We start from the raw sequence: 17487 nt of genomic DNA on the forward strand, positions 1-17487 counted from the left end.
TATAAAATTATAAAAGCAAGTAGATCACATTTATCTTCTAACCACTTTATTTAATTTAGTGTTGCAGATAGCACACCAGGAAGTGAGCCAAGAGCCCCAGTGCTGCAAGACAGCAATGCTCATCACTGTACCACCATGCTGCCCATCAGATCTACACACTTATCTAGGAACCCCAGTGCAATAGCGATCTACATAGAGTTATTCCTAATTACTGTATATCCATATGCAGACTTGATCAGTTATTTGGAACTAAACTATGGAAGAACCCTGGAAAATTCTCCTGAAGTTTCTACAGATTTTAACTCAGTAAAAACTCATCCCCAGTACTGGAATACGACCATGCCAGCTGAGCTCTTGGTTAAGCTAATTCAAAAGTAGTTGGATACCATCAATGCTCAGTTTTTGAGTTTCACACCTGCCTTCTTTCAAGTAATTGACTGAATGAAGTGACTGGACCTTTTGAGATTAAATTCACATTGCAGTCTACAGTATGATACAATGATTGAAATCACCTGGTTTAAGTCTTTGACAAAGTGGCATCACCAAATACTAATTAACAGAGCATCGATGGGATTAACCTGCTTTGCCAAAGTGCACTGATTCCCATTATTGGTGTTTGTGTGGTCACCTATTGTGTTGATTCCTGGCTTTTCAATGCATCTGTCCTCTGCTGCTCCTATTTCTTCTCCCCTGTCCCAAACCCTCTCATGGTAAAACAGCAGCTTCTTCTGATCTCGCCATCAAGCTAGAGAGTAAGATTGTTCCTCTTTAGAGACTGATACTTACTGATCGGTCTATTAAAGCAATGCTTCTCAACCCTGCTTCTGGAGTGTCTTACTTTTCCTTCTGGCTGATCTCTAAATGATTGAGGCTGAATGATTCTTTTTATTTGGTGATTTGACCTTTTCAACCTGTTTCTACTTTTAAACTTTGGTTTCAAAGACTCTGCTATGGCCATGTTATGCAAACAAAAACAACTGACAAATAAAATTCCACCTACTCTGCCCTCAGTTTTCTTATTAAGTGGTAGTTGCCTTATTTGTGTCTAAGCATCTCTTAACAGGAGAAAAAATGATGGTATGATGTTAAAAACATTTTTTTACGGTAGATTTCTGGCAACCACAGCTGCCAATTTCTTACCGTAAATTTTACAGGATGTTTTTTACAGTGCATCGACGAGAATACAGAGGTTTAAAAAAAGAGAATAAGCTCAGTGATAGTTTTATGTGGAGGCTGTGAACACTTTCACATGTCGTGGTCTTTAAAATGCATTTGGTTCTGCGTTTCCCTTCCAAAGATATGGACAGAAGAATATTCTAGCGTGGTCAACAAATGGCTTAAAGACGACAGTGAAGGCTGTGGAAACAGCCACATGTATTTTGTACGCACACAAGTGTTTTCATAACTTTAGGAGTTATCGTGAAAAGTCAACAGTCGTGCCAATTGTAATCGCTTTTATTTTTAAAGACATTTTAGAAAAGTGTCATCTCTGTGACCCAGTGGTGAAGAGCGGCCTGTTCTGCCAAATCCACTAGATGGCGCTACCTCTTAGCTCGCGGTTCCTGTCAGTTGAGTTCAGCGTTCTGCGCATGGGCAGTAGGGACTAAGAGGCAGTGAGCGACCGTTAAAAAGAACCCGAAATGACTCCAGAGAGTTGTAACGGTAAATACGGTGTTGTTTCCCTATTTGCACCCTAAATGAGTATAAAGGGGTATTTCATAGGATTGAGACAAGATTAGCAAGAGGGGTATTAGATTTTAACGGAGTACACTGAGGCGGTAGCCAGTTTTTAGACAACTTCTCGGGCTAGGGATATCTGTTTATTGATTTGTAAGTAATGGGTTTCACATGCTCCTTGTATTTTCTGTTCCTTCATTCTTTACAGAGACTTATGTTTAGCACCGTTTGTTAAGTGTGCGCAATTGTGAGTCTTATACTAATTATTGTCGTAATGTAGTTCTCGGTGAGGTGACCTGCCTATTTCTGTAATGTCAATTCTTTCTTTTTTTGTTGTTCAGTGTAGATGCGTTTCTGTAACGGGCAGATGGAATGTAAAAAACTGTCAAACTAAACATGTTTTCTTTGTTTTCCCCTCTGCGTGAAAGAACCACTGCCGTATTTTGTGTATATAAAAATATCGTTATATGTCATTTCTTTTATTTTTATTTTTTAAAACTAAGAACAGATCTGACCACATACTCACCTAGAAAAAAAGAACCCCCAAATTATATTTGTGTCCTGTGCTAATTATTCTTTGCCAGACTACGTCTATACAAAAAAGTTGCATTTAATACCACTCGATATTAATATATTTACAGAGGTAAGCTTTCGGATCGTGTCGTTTCTTTTTTTAAAAGACAAACGCAAGATTTTTTCAAATAGCTCCACACATTTTCTCATATGCACGTATTCTCCAATATCATCACAACAAAACCATAAAGTTTATTCCACAGATATGACACTATTGTGCAATAAACCAATAAATTAAAGAACTAGCAGAACCCCAATAAAAACACCCGGCCAGCACAACATGTTAATATCATACCTTTTTACCAACAAAACCGCAAAAGCAAAAAACAGCAAAAATATAAATATATCCCATTTTTTTTACCTTATTCTGAAGCATGATGTATATCCAAAATAACCCAGACTATCTTATCTCCAAACCTGGAGGCTATTGAACGTTATTGACTTTGTAGTAAATGTGTGAAGAAGGACCGCGAAAAATAAGGCGATCTGATTGGTAAAAAGCGCTGTCAGTCATTGTATTTTCAGCCATTCAGAGGCCTTAGGGGGTAAGACTTCCCCTAGAAGCCTCAGGCTTCATTCCGCCTGCCTATTAGCTGTCAATCATTGACTCAGAAGGGCTAATCAATCAGTTTTTTATCAGTGTCTTCAAATCATCCCCAGGGCGCTGACAGGCCTAGAATTGAAAATTCTGACCTCTGAATACCAACAAAAAAAAACATTTTTGCCAACTGTTTTTGTTTTTGTTTTTTCATATGTTTGTCTGCAGAGTGGACACATTAAGAAATATAAGAGATTTGTTCACACTCAAAGCCAAGGGGGTTGTTTTCAATTTAAGACCCGAAACCAGGCTCTTGCTATGTTCTGCTGCAGAGATATAACAAATGTTTAAGGGGGAGGAAATTCCAGGCAGAAATTGGCTAAATGTGTCAATGGTTAGAACTGGTTCAGATCAAAGATCAAGCACAGATCAAACAGCAGGATCTCACACACTGGGACTGATCTGTGATCTGTGATGTGGTTGAGTGTGAATTGTGGTTCTCTTGCAGGCACAGTCTGTGCTGTGCTGAAAAAAAACCATTGAACAACTCTTAAGCATAGTGTAGTTTTTGTTAACAAGTTTATCAGTGAAAAGGCCACGGGCATTTTTCCTCCCACCTATGTTCTCAGAGTAGAATAGAATTTATTATTAGCACAATTTATTACAGTGCTAAATTTAATATTATTGATTACTAATAGTTTATGCTAACACCTAACTTTCTTAACGCAAGAAATACTGCTCAATACGGCCGTATATCACTATAGGAAGCATAACACCGTAGCCTCCAATTACCCAGACCACAAAACAAACAAATAAATGTTAAATGAAACGTCAAAAGAAAACTGAGGACATAAAGAAAGGGTTTCAGAAATCAAACAAAGCTTTATTCCTTTTGCCCAAATCGGGAGACATTAGAGGCTTGCCACACCCGGACTGTTACAGTAACACATTAGCAAGTTAAAGCAATTACGTTGAAAAGCCGGGTGTACTGTAATAATTGTTTTCTTCCTTGATGTTCTGATCTCCAAGGCAGTTTTTTCCGCAGCGAATGTGGATTCCGTCTGGCATTGCCAGATTGTGAAAAATAAAAGTATTTTATGAAACACACGTTTGCGATTTTAATCAAGATGGGGGTAAGGGAGTCTTCTCTATGACACTCTCCCGTATAAAATTAACGTGAAACAAAACAAAAACTAAAAATAAGATACAGGTACAATCGCCAGACATTCACAGCATGTAAATGTTTTATGATATGTCTATGTTAGGAATGTCTGTCGATTGTATCTTATTTTGAGTTTTTGGTCAGACCACAGCCAGGACCCGCCGGGCCCCACAGCCCCATCTGCACACACCCCCACAAACCCACCCGCACACACCCCTTCTCCTGCACCTCACCGCGCCCGGCCACCACTGCGTCACTCCACACAGACGGTGTGACGTGAAAGATGGTGACGTCACCGTGCAGGCGAGCAGACACACTCTCTAGTCAGGCGTACAGTATGTGTTAAATATATTTGGATCTTTGAATTAATAGTATTATTGATTTCTTTAGCCTCACAGCATTGTCCAATAATACGCTTCTTGTGTCTAATTTTTAGTTAAGCAGGATTTGAGCTACAGACCATAAAAAAACAGGATTCACTTTTTTCACATATTGATGATAACGATATCGGTAACAGTCTGAAACTATCCATTGTTGTTAATAAATGACTTAGATTCGAACATGTTGTGATATTTAGAAATATAAAAAAGTCAATAGAGTGTCCATAATATTGCTATTTTCGTTTTTCAAGGTAATGTTTGATAAAAGAAAACTCATTGCGATAGCTGGGTTATTTTGCTTATAAGTCAGGCACTTAAACCATCACGCTACTGAGACAGTCACATAACAAGTGGTGAAACAGCCGTACACATCAATAGATATGTGTATATACTACTGTGCTACAGTACATGAATATAATTATATTGTTAATAATTTTTTTATATATGCGATTCCATATTATATTCCCTATTAATCAAATTCTAAAAGTATGCTTCTGTTTACTCTGGTATCGAGCGTATTCACAGAAAAGCTTAAAACTATCACTTTTCTCACAAAGTACTGAATACTGTATAAACGTACAGTAACATGGTCAGAAGGAGCAAGGAGCAAGTAAAAACGTTTCCAAAATAACCACATGTAAGACTTTGATTCTTAAAATGTTTAGGGAGAAATGGAATACTGGTGTGCATTTTTTCTTTCAAATACCAAGACCATCCATATACAGTACAGTTTACATACAGTAATATTTTTGTTCCTAAATTAATATCTTTAATGAGCATGTGAAAGGCATGGTGAATCGGAGATTCTCAAGAATTACTTTGTATGATTGGAAACAAATGTGTGATTGGATCAATGAAATGCTGTGGCGTTATTTTTTGTCAAAGAAAACAATAGTCTTTAGATTTACAAAGAATGTGGACCAGGGTAATACTTTGAGTTTACAGCTTGTCCAAGGTCATTCATTATTAATACTATGAGTAATATCTTCTGTAAAGACTTTGATGGCGAAAGCTCAAACGCTGTACATGAGAGGTTGAGCTTTATTAGCTCCACCTGGCGGTAATTCCGGACACTAATATCTTACTTGCGGTATTATACGATAACCCGTGTTATTCTGGGACACTCCCACCACGTTTTACCGCAATATAATCCGCTCGTTTTGAATGGCTGCATCTGTAGGAATATAGTTCTTTGAGTGTAATATTGTGAAAAGCCTTTGAGAAATATTTGAACCCTAACCCTAACTAACAAAACCCCAAGCTAGGTATCCCTTCCTAGAGCACCGCATTGGATCCCAATCCTCCGCAGTCAGCCCCAGCGTGACACTAGGGTTAGGGTTTTATTCCCATACAATGTAGACAGTTTTTGATGGCATGGCTGTGTTTTAGGGCTGAAAGCATACTTAGGAATACAGTTCTTTCAATGTTTTCTAAACATTTTTTTCCTGACCTATATGGCTGCATACAGTGCTTTGCCCCAAAAGGGAATGGTGTCTGAATTGCCCGACAATCAGCAGTTCAATTAACCTGTTTTAACTTTCAAACTCTTGCCATGGGCTTTAAAATCACAGGCATGTTAACAAATAAAGCCAAAATGTATTAGTTGTTTCTTTTAGGCCACGTAAGCATTAACTTACATTGATTACACTAAGGGGTGGAATGGGCAGTACGGGAATAATTACGATGGTGGAGCATCGATAGTGTTACGCCAAAATAACAGATTTGCACCTTTTTTTAGTCAAGAAGAAATACAAAAAAGAAAAAATCTCCCACTCCTCCTCACTGAAACATTCATCGCAGTGGCAGCTCCTCCACCTTCTTCATCTCAAAACGCGACTCTAACTCCACAAAAAAGATGAACGAGGTCGGATCTTGTAATTGGAATTGCATTTTCCAAATTCCCAGCTTGCAAATTTATTTTAATTTGTATTAATTTTGTATTAGATCGCGTCTTATGTAGGTCACGTTCTCAATCTGTAAAGCGCCACGCAGCAATCAAAGTCTCATCTCTGAACTCACAATTGCATTATTACTGAGAGAGTGACGCATTGCTCAAGGGGTTAAATTGATCGTAGTTTCTCATATGTTATTACTTTAGCTAAAAAAAACATGCATGGCAGCGACAGAGTTTTATTTTTGTGTGGTTACTGCGCATCTGCAACCTTGCAACCTGGTAAAGGTCAGGCGAAGTCTATTTTCTAAATTATATTCCGGTTTTCTACACTGTGTAACCAAAGTGGTAAAAAATACTGTTTTTTACATTGGGTGTCAGCAGAAATCTCTCTCGATTTTCCATTAAGACCAGCTTCAGTAAAACATCATGCAAACGGTGCCCTTTTAAGTGCTCCCATTTTACTATCCTGAAAGCAGCTAATTCGTTTGATAAAAATCGATGTGTATATCAATAAAGATGTATATTTGTTCAGTTCAAGATTTGTAAAAACTCGTGTGAGGGCATGGGGGTGTAGCGACGCTTTCCAGCACGTGGTGAACCGATGCGACCGCCTGTAAGAGATGGAAGTCGCAAACGCATCATTGTCCGAGGATCAAAGCAACAGAAACGTTTTTTTCAAGCAAAGCAGTATCTTCGTTCATATTTTTATAAATTGAAATACAAACATATCCAAAAACGATAACGAGTAAAGAGTGGGGTGTGAATTCGAGCACTGGTCTTGTTACTTTTGGATGTGTGCTTACTTCATTCACTTGCAGTGGCTTTCTAGTAGTCTCACCTTGTAGTCTGTTTTCAGATCTGACCTTAAGACCCTGGCAGTCACATACAGTAGATCTTATGATGTATTCTGTATATTGTCTTCTGTATATTGATTTATTTGGTGAAATTATCTCTCGTGAATGTGCACTTTCCTAAGAAAACAATGTCTTCTGAAAACTGCTATGTAAAATAAAGATTAATAATTGAGAATCTCTTTAAAAAAATAAAACTGCAGACTAAATTTGTAACTTGCACAGTTCTTTAAATCAGGAGTGTCAGACTCAATTTCTGGAGGGCCTTGAGTCTTCTAATGTTTGTTCCACATGTTCTCTCAGTTATATGCTATATACATTATACTGTTAATGCAGCTTCACAGTTATCATCACTTCCGTTCAAATAGTCATTATTTAATCACACTGATTCGGCCTTTTTGTTTTTATTGGAATTTCTGAAATATTTCGACATATACTGTTTTTCCACCATTTCTAGCTCAAATACATACTCAAAAATCTTGAAATTAAGATGCCATTATTAGACAAGTCCAAAGCGGTTCATGGAGGAAATAGAAACATATCCTATATCCTATACAAATTGATCATGCTAGTGATTCCAATACTTATTTTTGATAGATTTTTAATGCCTTGGTATACATATCACATGGGCAATATCAATCGCCAGACAGGATTGTACTATAGGCATCTGGGTGTTTATGTTGATTCTTTAATGGTCAAATTAGAACAATAAAATTACAAACAGAATGTTTGGGTACACCGTATAACATGAAGTGTGTAGCTTACTCCCTTCAGCATTGAGACTATACATAAGGTTTACAACACTAGTAAAATCGCATTTATAATACTGCATTCATTTTTATTCACCATACCTCTAAAATTACATTAGGTAATTAAATGTTCACACTTTTAAAGTTCAGTGGATTGGTGAATTCATAAAAATGAAAAAAGAAAAAACCAACCAAAAACAAAAGTAGTGAGAGATATTCCAGTTTATAAAAAACCAAGGAGTGTAGATGGGGTCAACCATTTTTTTGTAGCAAAAGAGCCGCAACTTGAAACTAAAAGAGAATTAATTCTTGAAAAATGCCGTGGTATTGATGCTTCAATAAAATGGCTGGGCTGCTTGTTACTTTGGAGAGCTGTGGGTGCTTTCAACAGGATTCCTAGTTAGGTGTCTTAAGGCCCAATCTGGGCTCCTTGAAGTAGCAGCTAGAAATGGGATCTATATACAGTTAGGGGTGGCTTCTCTTTGTTCTTCAGATTACAATCTGTATGTTTCATGTTGTTTTATAATCATCAAGGAGTTGACTTGAATTAACACTCCTCTTTTATAAACATGCTGCCTTTAAACTCTACAATTACCAATCAGCAAATAGACAATGTTAGCAGTAAGTACAGCCCCCTATTACTGTGTCTCCAGTTGTAAATTATAGAATAGAACTGCCTCCTTAGAGTGTGCTGCATTTTGGTTTATAAAATCATTAAGAAGAGATTCAGGAAATTCCATACAGGTCTGATTGTTTGTAATCCCATATTTTTCATGTTTGATTTATACATTCCATTACATCTATCAATATGCGATGTTACCGTTGTAATGCTTGAGTTGAGTACTGATAACACATCACAACACTTTGAGGAGTTTTGATTGAGTGCCAGTTTCAGTACTCGTCATTTATAATGAAGTAAATCAGAATAGTTTGTAATGAAAACTGTGTTAAGTAAGTAGAGTGGAACCAGTGATCTCTCTGTCCGAATTTTGACATTTTATTGAAATAAAGAGAAGTTTACTGTTTGGACTCTGTGGAAGAAAAGGATATTGCATAAGTTTCTACTGTTCTGCATGCAGTCCTTAGGTTCATGTTCTCCAAAGAAAAGAAAGTGGGATTGATGAGCCCAAGACCTCTACTTAAATTAAATAGAAATGATCACTATATCAGCTAACTGTCAACATGTTTACTAAAAATGATCTACAGATTTAAATGTCTCTTGCAGTCTTTCTACTTAAAATATGTAAGGATATTATTAAGGTTCAATTACAGTACATGGAAAAGATAAGATATGGAAATTAGCAAAACGTGCATTTACTACAAAAACTATGCCAGTTTTCTTGAAATCAAACATTAAGCATTAACAAGCACTGAGAACTTCATTGTTCCTGCCTCTCAGATGGACAGAGATCCCTGGTCTCCCCAACCGAGTGGCTCCTCTGAGAAAGACCTGCAGTTCACTAGAACAATGAATATAAGTCAGGAAAATGCAAAACGTGCCAAACACTTTGGTAAGTACCTGATTTATGCTTCCTAGACTTTTAATTTCAAGATGAGTGATGAGTTGAGAACTGTAGTTATCACTGTGTGTACAGTCTGTTTTGAATTCTTTAGCTAATTCTGAACCCAGAGAAAAAAGAGTAATTTAGGTTCACAATTACTCCACCAAAATCATTCCAAACATTTCTGACCATGGTGTGGTAAAGGAAAGTGAAGTACATTTCCCTCCTTGTGTGAGAAAAAAGACATGTGCTCCTGGTAGGGAGTAGTCTGTGTCAGTAACATGCAGTATGTTGGCAGGACTTGAGGAGATGAAGTGGGCTGTGCGTGTGCAGTGCTACAGTATATGTATGAAACACCAGGCACATTGAGAGCTCCTGCACGATTAGCAGTTGCTATACAAAAAGATTTTCTGCTGTCCCTGTCAGAGCTGAGGACATGATCAAGATAAATTGGAATCAGGACTATATTAACAGAGCTTTGATGGGATTAACCTGCTTTGCCAAAGTGCACTGATTCCCATTATTGGTGTTTGTGTGGTCACCTATTGTGTTGATTCCTGGCTTTTCAATGCATCTGTCCTCTTCTGCTTCTATTTCTTCTTCCCTGTCCCAAACCCTCTCATGGCAAAACAGCAGCTAGTTCTGATCTTGCCATCAAGCTAGAGAGTAAGAATATTCCTCTTCAGAGACTAATATTTACTGATCGGTCTATTAAAGTAATGCTTCTCAACCCTGCTTCTGGAGTGTCTTTTACTTTTCCTTCTGTCTGATCTCTAAATTATTGAGGCTGAATTATTCTTTTTATTTGGTGATTTGACCTCTTCAACCTGTTTCTACTTTTAGACTTTGGTTTCAAAGACTCTGCTATGGACATGTTATGCAACAAAAAACCTGACAAATAAAATTCCACCTACTCTGCCCTCAGTTTTCTTATTAAGTGGTAGTTGTCTTATTTGTCTCTTAGCATCTCTTAACAGGAGACAAAATGATGGTATGATGTTAATTAGTATTTGGTGATGCCACTTTGTCAAAGACTTAAACCAGGTGATTTCAATCATTGTATCATACTGTAGACTGCAATGTGAATTTAATCTCAAAAGGTCCAATCACTTCATTCAGTCCATTACTTGAAAGAAGGCAGGTGTGAAACTCAAAAACTGAGCATTGATGGTATCCAACTACTTTTGAATTAGCTTAATCAAGAGCTCAGCTGGCACAGTGGTATTCCAGTGCTGGGGATGAGTTTTTACTGAGTTAAAATCTGTAGAAACTTCAGTAGAATTTTCCTGGGTTCTTCCATAGTTTAGTTCCAAATAACTGATCAAGTCTGCATTGGGATATACAGTTATTAGGAATAACTATATGTAGATTGCTCTTGCACTGGGGATCCTAGATAAGTGTGTAGATCTGATGGGCAGCATGGTGGTACAGTGATGAGCATTGCTGTCTTGGTGTCTCACTTCCTGGTGTGCTATCTGCAACACTAAATTAAATAAAGTGGTTAGAAAATAAATGTGATCTGCAGATGCAGCCATTCAAAATGGGTGAGGTATTTCGCGGCATACCCCGGTGGGCGTGTCACAGTATCACGCGGTATCACGCATTTCACGTGTGTCACGTGACTAACTATCCGGCGTCGCCTTGTAAAACCGCCAGGGGGAGCTTAACCTCTCATGTACAGCATTTGAGCCTTTAATTTTGAACTGTGTATTACAGCATGTTAATCATCAGTCATTAAAATGTTGGTATATATTATGAAAGCAAGATTGCTCAGTTGGACAGAAGTACACAACCTACCTTTATCAGAAATATTTATGCATCAAAGCTTTTACTGAAGATATTACTAATAGTATTAATAATGGATGACTTTGGACAAGCTGTATACTCAAAGTATAATTTCTTTAGCACATTTGTACAAGCACTTGGAATCTGTCCAAGCCATACTTTGTCAGGCATTTTGTTTTACTTCAACGGGGCATAAAAACTTCCTTGCTTTTAACAGGGCGTTTCATAATTTCTAGCTACGAAAATGATTTAAAATGCGACACCTATCATTCAACTAGAGCTTAAAATATCACAAGGAAAAATACACACCGGTATTCCATTTCTCCCTAAACATTGTAAGCTTCGAAGTCTTTAACTAACGTGATACCGGAGTCAACAAGCATACTTTTAGAATTTGATTAAAAGGGAATATAATATGGAATCGCGTATCTAAAGAATTTAATAACGGTATGATTATATCCGTGTACTGCGGCAGGACTGTGTAAGGCTGTTTCGCCTACCTGAACATGCGAGCTGTCTTGTAGCCTACTGGTCTAGGTGCGTGACTTCCAACTGGTAGGTTGTGTGTTCGAATCCAGCTGGTGCTGGACTTTTATTTTAACAAACATTTCTTCGAAAAAATAGGTAAGCGATATTATGGACAATCAATTGACTTTTATATTTCAAAATATCGCAACATGATCGATATTTGCGATATTTTGAATATATCTTCCCTTCTGACAGTGGTTCCTGCTTCTATTGTGTGTGTGTGTGCAACAGTAAATTTTTATAGAGAAATGGAGGCGGGACAGTATGCGTTACAATATAAACATTTATATTGATTTAAATCGTGTTCTGATTTAAATCGCAAACGCGTGTTTAATTATGTGTTTTTTAATCATGATCAGGCTAATGCATTTCTACATTTTCTGTATGAACCAGCTTAGAGGTTCATACAGAAAGACAGCTTGTGTTTAAATTGAGTGTAAGGTAATTTATGCTTCTAAAGTCATGGTCAGTATTGTTGTACTGTGCTGTACTGTGTCACATTATTTTATAGCGTTTTTATTGCGTTATTAAATCCGGTGGCGCTGTGTTAGTTTCCTGACTCACATTATTTAAACTGCGACACTGATCATTCATCTCTAAATAAACTTTATTTTATATAGCATTTTAAGCGAATAGGTAATTAGATTGCTCATAAACCTAATCACTTTTTCTTCATAAACACAGCGTGATTGCTCTCTGAAAATGCTTTTCCTTTATTTTTAAAGTAGGCTCAGATTTCAACTATAGATCGTATTATTATAAACTTTCTTGGAAAAATGTATTTTATGTAAACCATGTTTGCTATTAATTCATTTAGGGCTAAAATACGTTCATTGTCTTCTAATCGAGTCGAGTTGACATTGGAAGCCTGCCACACCCGGACCGTTAACGCATTAGCACGTCAAAGCCCATTGAGCCAGTATTGGCTTTAGTATCCCCCCCTTCTCCCCTCAATTCAATTCAATTCAAGGTGTTTTATTTACATGACAGATGGGTACAAGCAGTGTTGGGTACTGTATGTATATTGTAACGCTTACGGCAGACAGGCACTGTGTAGGAGCCGACGCACCAGAGCAGCGCCTGCAATTTTTATATTTATAACTTAGTTTTTAAAATTAGTCAAGCAATACGAAGCATCTCCTTTTACTTAGTGCCTGAGCATACTGCAACGCGTGTGAAGCCCATAAACGATATTAATTTTGGAACTTAAACATACAGTATATGGCTGGTCTCGGTACTTTAAAGAAAACATACACACCAGTATTCCATTTCTCCCTAAACATTTTAAGCATCGAAGTCTTTAACTAACGCGATACCGGAGTCAACAAGCATACTTTTAGAATTTGATTAAAAGGGAATATAATATGGAATCGCGTATCTACAGAATTTAAAGACCAGACAATCGCAAACTCGTTTTCAATAAAATTATTTTATTCATTCAGCAGTTTGTGAGAGGGACATCCAGCAGGGAGAGACACACACACCGGTTTTCATTGACAACATTGTTTTTTTTTCAATTCCTCTTGTCTAACAGGAATGTTTTGTTTGTGGACAGACTGTTAGACAAGAGGAAAAGACTGCCTCCTCCTACGAAGCATTTCGTTGATCCGATCACGAATTCTTTTCCAGTCGTACGCAGCAAGGGTTGAGAATCTCCGATTCACCATCGTACTAATGGTTTCCCGGAGATTGGGTTAAAAAAAAACAAAAAACATACTAACAACTGTGCCATCCTACTCCTTAGTTAATACATTTTATTATTCATAAACAGTTAACATTGTTAGCAAAATATTTTGAATTATATTTAACCCTATTTTTTCTTTAGTTTTGTATTTAACTTATTATATGATAGTCAGACTTAATGTATATTTGAACAATGAAAATATATTTTTACAAGATTTTACATTAAGCACTTAAAATTAATATGGTTAATAATAGTAAACTGTAACATGCTGTAACAAGATCGGTTACAAGAAGAAAATGCTTTCAGAGAAAATGTTTCAACCAAACTTATTCCCACACACCCCGCCCCCACTACCATTAGAATATACACAAACATTTTAGCGTTTCATTCTGAGCAGAAGACCCTCACACCTGAAGAGTGCTGGCTGTGACGAATTAAACCGGTTTTACAGGTTTCAATCACAGACCATGTGACATGGGACTCAGTAAACTACAGTAACACCGTATTTGATAACGCTTTAAAAACGCTATAAAATAATGTGACTTGGCACAGAACAAGTTTACAACACAGTACAAAGATAAATGCTGACCATGACTTTAGAAGCATAAATTGCCTTACACTCAATTTAAACACAAGCTGTCTTTAGCCCTCTAAGCTGGTTCATACAGAAATGTAGAGATCTAGGCTCAGAACACACAGCTTCATTAGCGAATACATATGCAGGACAACTAGAGAAGACGTTTTACAGAGGGTGGATTTTTAGAAACATCCCATCAGACATCCCATCATATTCACAACGTGAAATCTAGAAAATAATATTACGTAACCAAAATCCGCAATATGGAAACAGAACCTGTGTAATTGTTGATAGATGATGTACTCGTAACATTTTTTCAAGACGAACTACAACATTTAAAAAATGACTTGTATGTACTTGATATCTCTAATCAATCCACGGGTCCCAGCACAAAACGAAAGTAAAACGCATACCGTTTCTCGCTTCTTATTGCTCAAAAGTAATTTGACCGTATGAAATGCATAATATAAACCTAGAAACATATACGTGAGCAGTACTTAAGCACTGTAGTATCGGTGTTAAGACATACCTCTCAAATACTGTAAATCAAGTTAAAAATATCTCAAGACCGATTCTGGTCGTAATGAAACCATGCAAGGGAGTTTTTATGTCCGTTGCAGTTCTTTTGCAACATGAATATAATTATATCGTTATTAATTTCTTGAGATACGCGATTCCATATTATATTCCCTTTTAATCAAATTCTAAAAGTATGCTTGTTGACTCCGGTATCACGTTAGTTAAAGACTTCGAAGCTTACAATGTTTAGGGAGAAATGGAATACCGGTGTGTATTTTTTTCTTTAAAGTACCGAGACCAGCCATATACTGTATGTTTATGTTAAGATTTCCCTTCAGTGGTAAAATTAGATATGAATATTCAATACTTAAACGGGCACAGTTAAGACATTAAATATACATGTACATATTGTATACAGTACAGTTTGCATACGGTAATATGTTTATGTTACGCGATTAAAAAATAAATAAATAAAACTGGAAGGTCCAGCACCACCATTATGTTTATATGGTTGTTTTTGTTGGTTGGTTGTTATTATGGTTATTAATAATTCGATCTATAGTTGTAATCTGAGCCTAAATAAAAAGAAAAAGCAAGTGATTAGGTTTATGAGCAATCTAATTACTTATTCGTTTAAAACGCTATATAAAATAAAGTTTATTATTAATTTGCTGGACAGAGCGGTGAACATTATTATGCATAAGACAAAGATAACGATCCTGATCAGTTTAGAAATCTGTGTACGCTGTAAGGTTTTTACTTCTTAAACTTTTAAAATACACGTTTTGAATTGAAAGAAATTCACTTCCTGGTATAGCAAACCAGCACGTCTTTTTTCTCCAATTAGAGGGGTGTCAGATGGTGTCAGCCAATCACCATTCTGCGTTGGGTAGCAACGGGTGACTGTTCTCAGGCGGAAGATGTAAACAGCTTAATGTTCGTGTTAAATATTTTTTTTTAATTAAAATTCATTCTATACAGCAATCGCATATTTGGGTACCGTTTCATAAAACTTTCATGCTTAAAATGTTTAGGGAGAAATGGAAGACTGGTGTGTATTTTTTCTTTAAACTACCAAGACCAGCCATACACAGTACAGTTTACATACATACAGTAATGTTTTAAATTAATATCGTTTATGACCTTCAGATGCGTTATGCTCCTCTTCTTTTTATGCTCAGCTACTAAAATTTCCCTTTAGTGGTAAAATCCATATAAATATTCAAAACTAAGCGGATTAAAATGTGCACAGTAAAGACATTAAATGATTCAATCTTTGCACTACCAACCAATGCACCACGAGTGCCCCTGTCGGTCATTTTGGCCAGCCAATCACTTGCCCTGCGGTATGCTCCGGTGCCCCGCGGTGGCTTGTGGGTAGGTTACCGTACCGCGGGTTTTTACCGCGCATTTTGAATGGCTGCATCTGTAGTTGCTTTTATAATTTTTTAGGAATGCCTTTCCTACTTTGTCCTTCAGGTGAAGCCCGTGAGAATTGCCCTGTGCTAACTAAAGCCACGCTTGTGCGTTCTCGCTATTTCTCCAATGGAATCAAACCTGTGCCGCCGAATGCCCAACCCAGGTCTGTCCATAACACACGGCCCTCAGAAATGTACACATTCAGAGCAATTAAAATGCTGCCCTTACAGCTCAAGACGGTTGTGGCTTTCATAAACAGTGCACTGAAGCTTGTTTTCCAAACTTGTAACTTTGTTTTTGCTTACTGCCACACAGGTAGCCTCCTACTTTTATGAACATCTTTTCTGTTTTTTTGTGGGGGCTGGAGTGGAGAGTGTTGATAAAGATAGGTTGTTGTTCAAGCTGGCATCTTTTGTGGTTTTATGTGCTTCAAAGCAGGATTGTGAACTTGGCAAGGGAGTGAACAGAGTTGACAACACTGCTCGAACTCTGTAAAGATGACAGAGCAGTGTTTATTATTTTTTCACTTTTCTCCACTGTGTCTCCATTTGTGTCTTGTCTGCAGGTCCAATAACTCCCCTCCTTTAGTAGCAAGACCTCGCTTGGCTGGAGTCCCCTCCAGAAGGCTGATGGCTGCTTCCAGAGTGGAGGACAGCCCCAACCAAGGTGCTGACAGCTGGAGCTGCTGGCCTGTCATTTGTTTGAATGAGTTTGCTTGTGTGTATGAGTGTGTGCTGAGAAACCATCCGTGAAACTAGGCAAAACTGAAAGTAACCTAGTAGCTCTAGGTTTGAACAGTACAGCACAGTAGAGATTGAAACTTCCTGTCTGCTGGGACTCAGTTAGAGTTATAGAGATAAAGAGGATAAAGACCTTGCCGATTATTCTTCTCAGTCTGTTTTTGCATTTGCCCTCCTTGTGTTGAGGTTGCTGTGTGTGTCAGTGCGTCTGCTACTGTGGGCTTTGGTGTTGTGAGATTGGTGAAAAGGGTGACAGTTCTGAAGGGTGTTGAGAAATTTTGACCTTGTTTTGTAGGGGTGACCTCAGATGTGAGTGTAGCGGGACAACGACTGACCCATTCTAATGGGCCTGGTGAGCCTGAGGAGGACAGGCTGATAGTGGTGTCCCCACCTGCTGCCAGACCCCCTGGCTGTGTGCCCCGCAGAGTTTCCAGAATCCCCACATGTGAGTTGGCTGCACCATTGGTTAAGATGTCACTAATGATAATAGGGACTGGTACCAGAGTTACATGCAAAACCTCAGTGGTAACAAAAACTCTCTAATGGCCTGTGAAGAGGGATTTATTACAGACTTGACACTATTCCTTTCTAACATCCCACCTTCATAACTGTACAAAACGAAAATAAACTTACCTTTTTATTCGTAATACAGGATTCTCCAGCATCAGGGAAAAAAAAATTGTATTACTGTGTACTTGGTTCTGCTCTGTCTTTTTAAACTGCCTTTCATCAAGAAAAGGCTCTTCTGCTGCTGCTGATGTGGTAAAAACATTATGTTTCTAACATTCATTTCATGAATGTTTTTAGGAGTCCTTTGGTAAAAGTTTAGAGGATAGTAAGACTGGCCTTGGGGATCATTGTATTGTTTTATTTATTTTGAGGATCGTTTTGATTTTGGTGAGTTATTAA

General features: G+C 37.5%; 1 long non-coding RNA gene across 2 annotated transcripts; it reads left to right on the forward strand.

Moving 5' to 3' along the window:
• Window positions 1–1576: 1576 nt before the first annotated feature.
• On the forward strand, window positions 1577–16576 carry LOC148673279 (uncharacterized). 2 transcript variants are annotated; one of them, XR_015936173.1, is made up of 4 exons: window positions 1577–1662; window positions 9224–9335; window positions 15899–16001; window positions 16404–16576. It is a non-coding gene; the product is annotated as an uncharacterized LOC148673279 (long non-coding RNA). The 2 variants fall into 2 exon arrangements; XR_015936172.1 differs by lacking the exon at window positions 16404–16576 and having other exon boundaries at window positions 15899–16073.
• Window positions 16577–17487: the final 911 nt, after the last annotated feature.

This window comes from Lepisosteus platostomus, chromosome 4 (genome assembly GCF_059453375.1).
Source record: "Lepisosteus platostomus isolate fLepPlt1 chromosome 4, fLepPlt1.hap1, whole genome shotgun sequence".
NCBI classification, from domain to species: domain Eukaryota; kingdom Metazoa; phylum Chordata; class Actinopteri; order Semionotiformes; family Lepisosteidae; genus Lepisosteus; species Lepisosteus platostomus.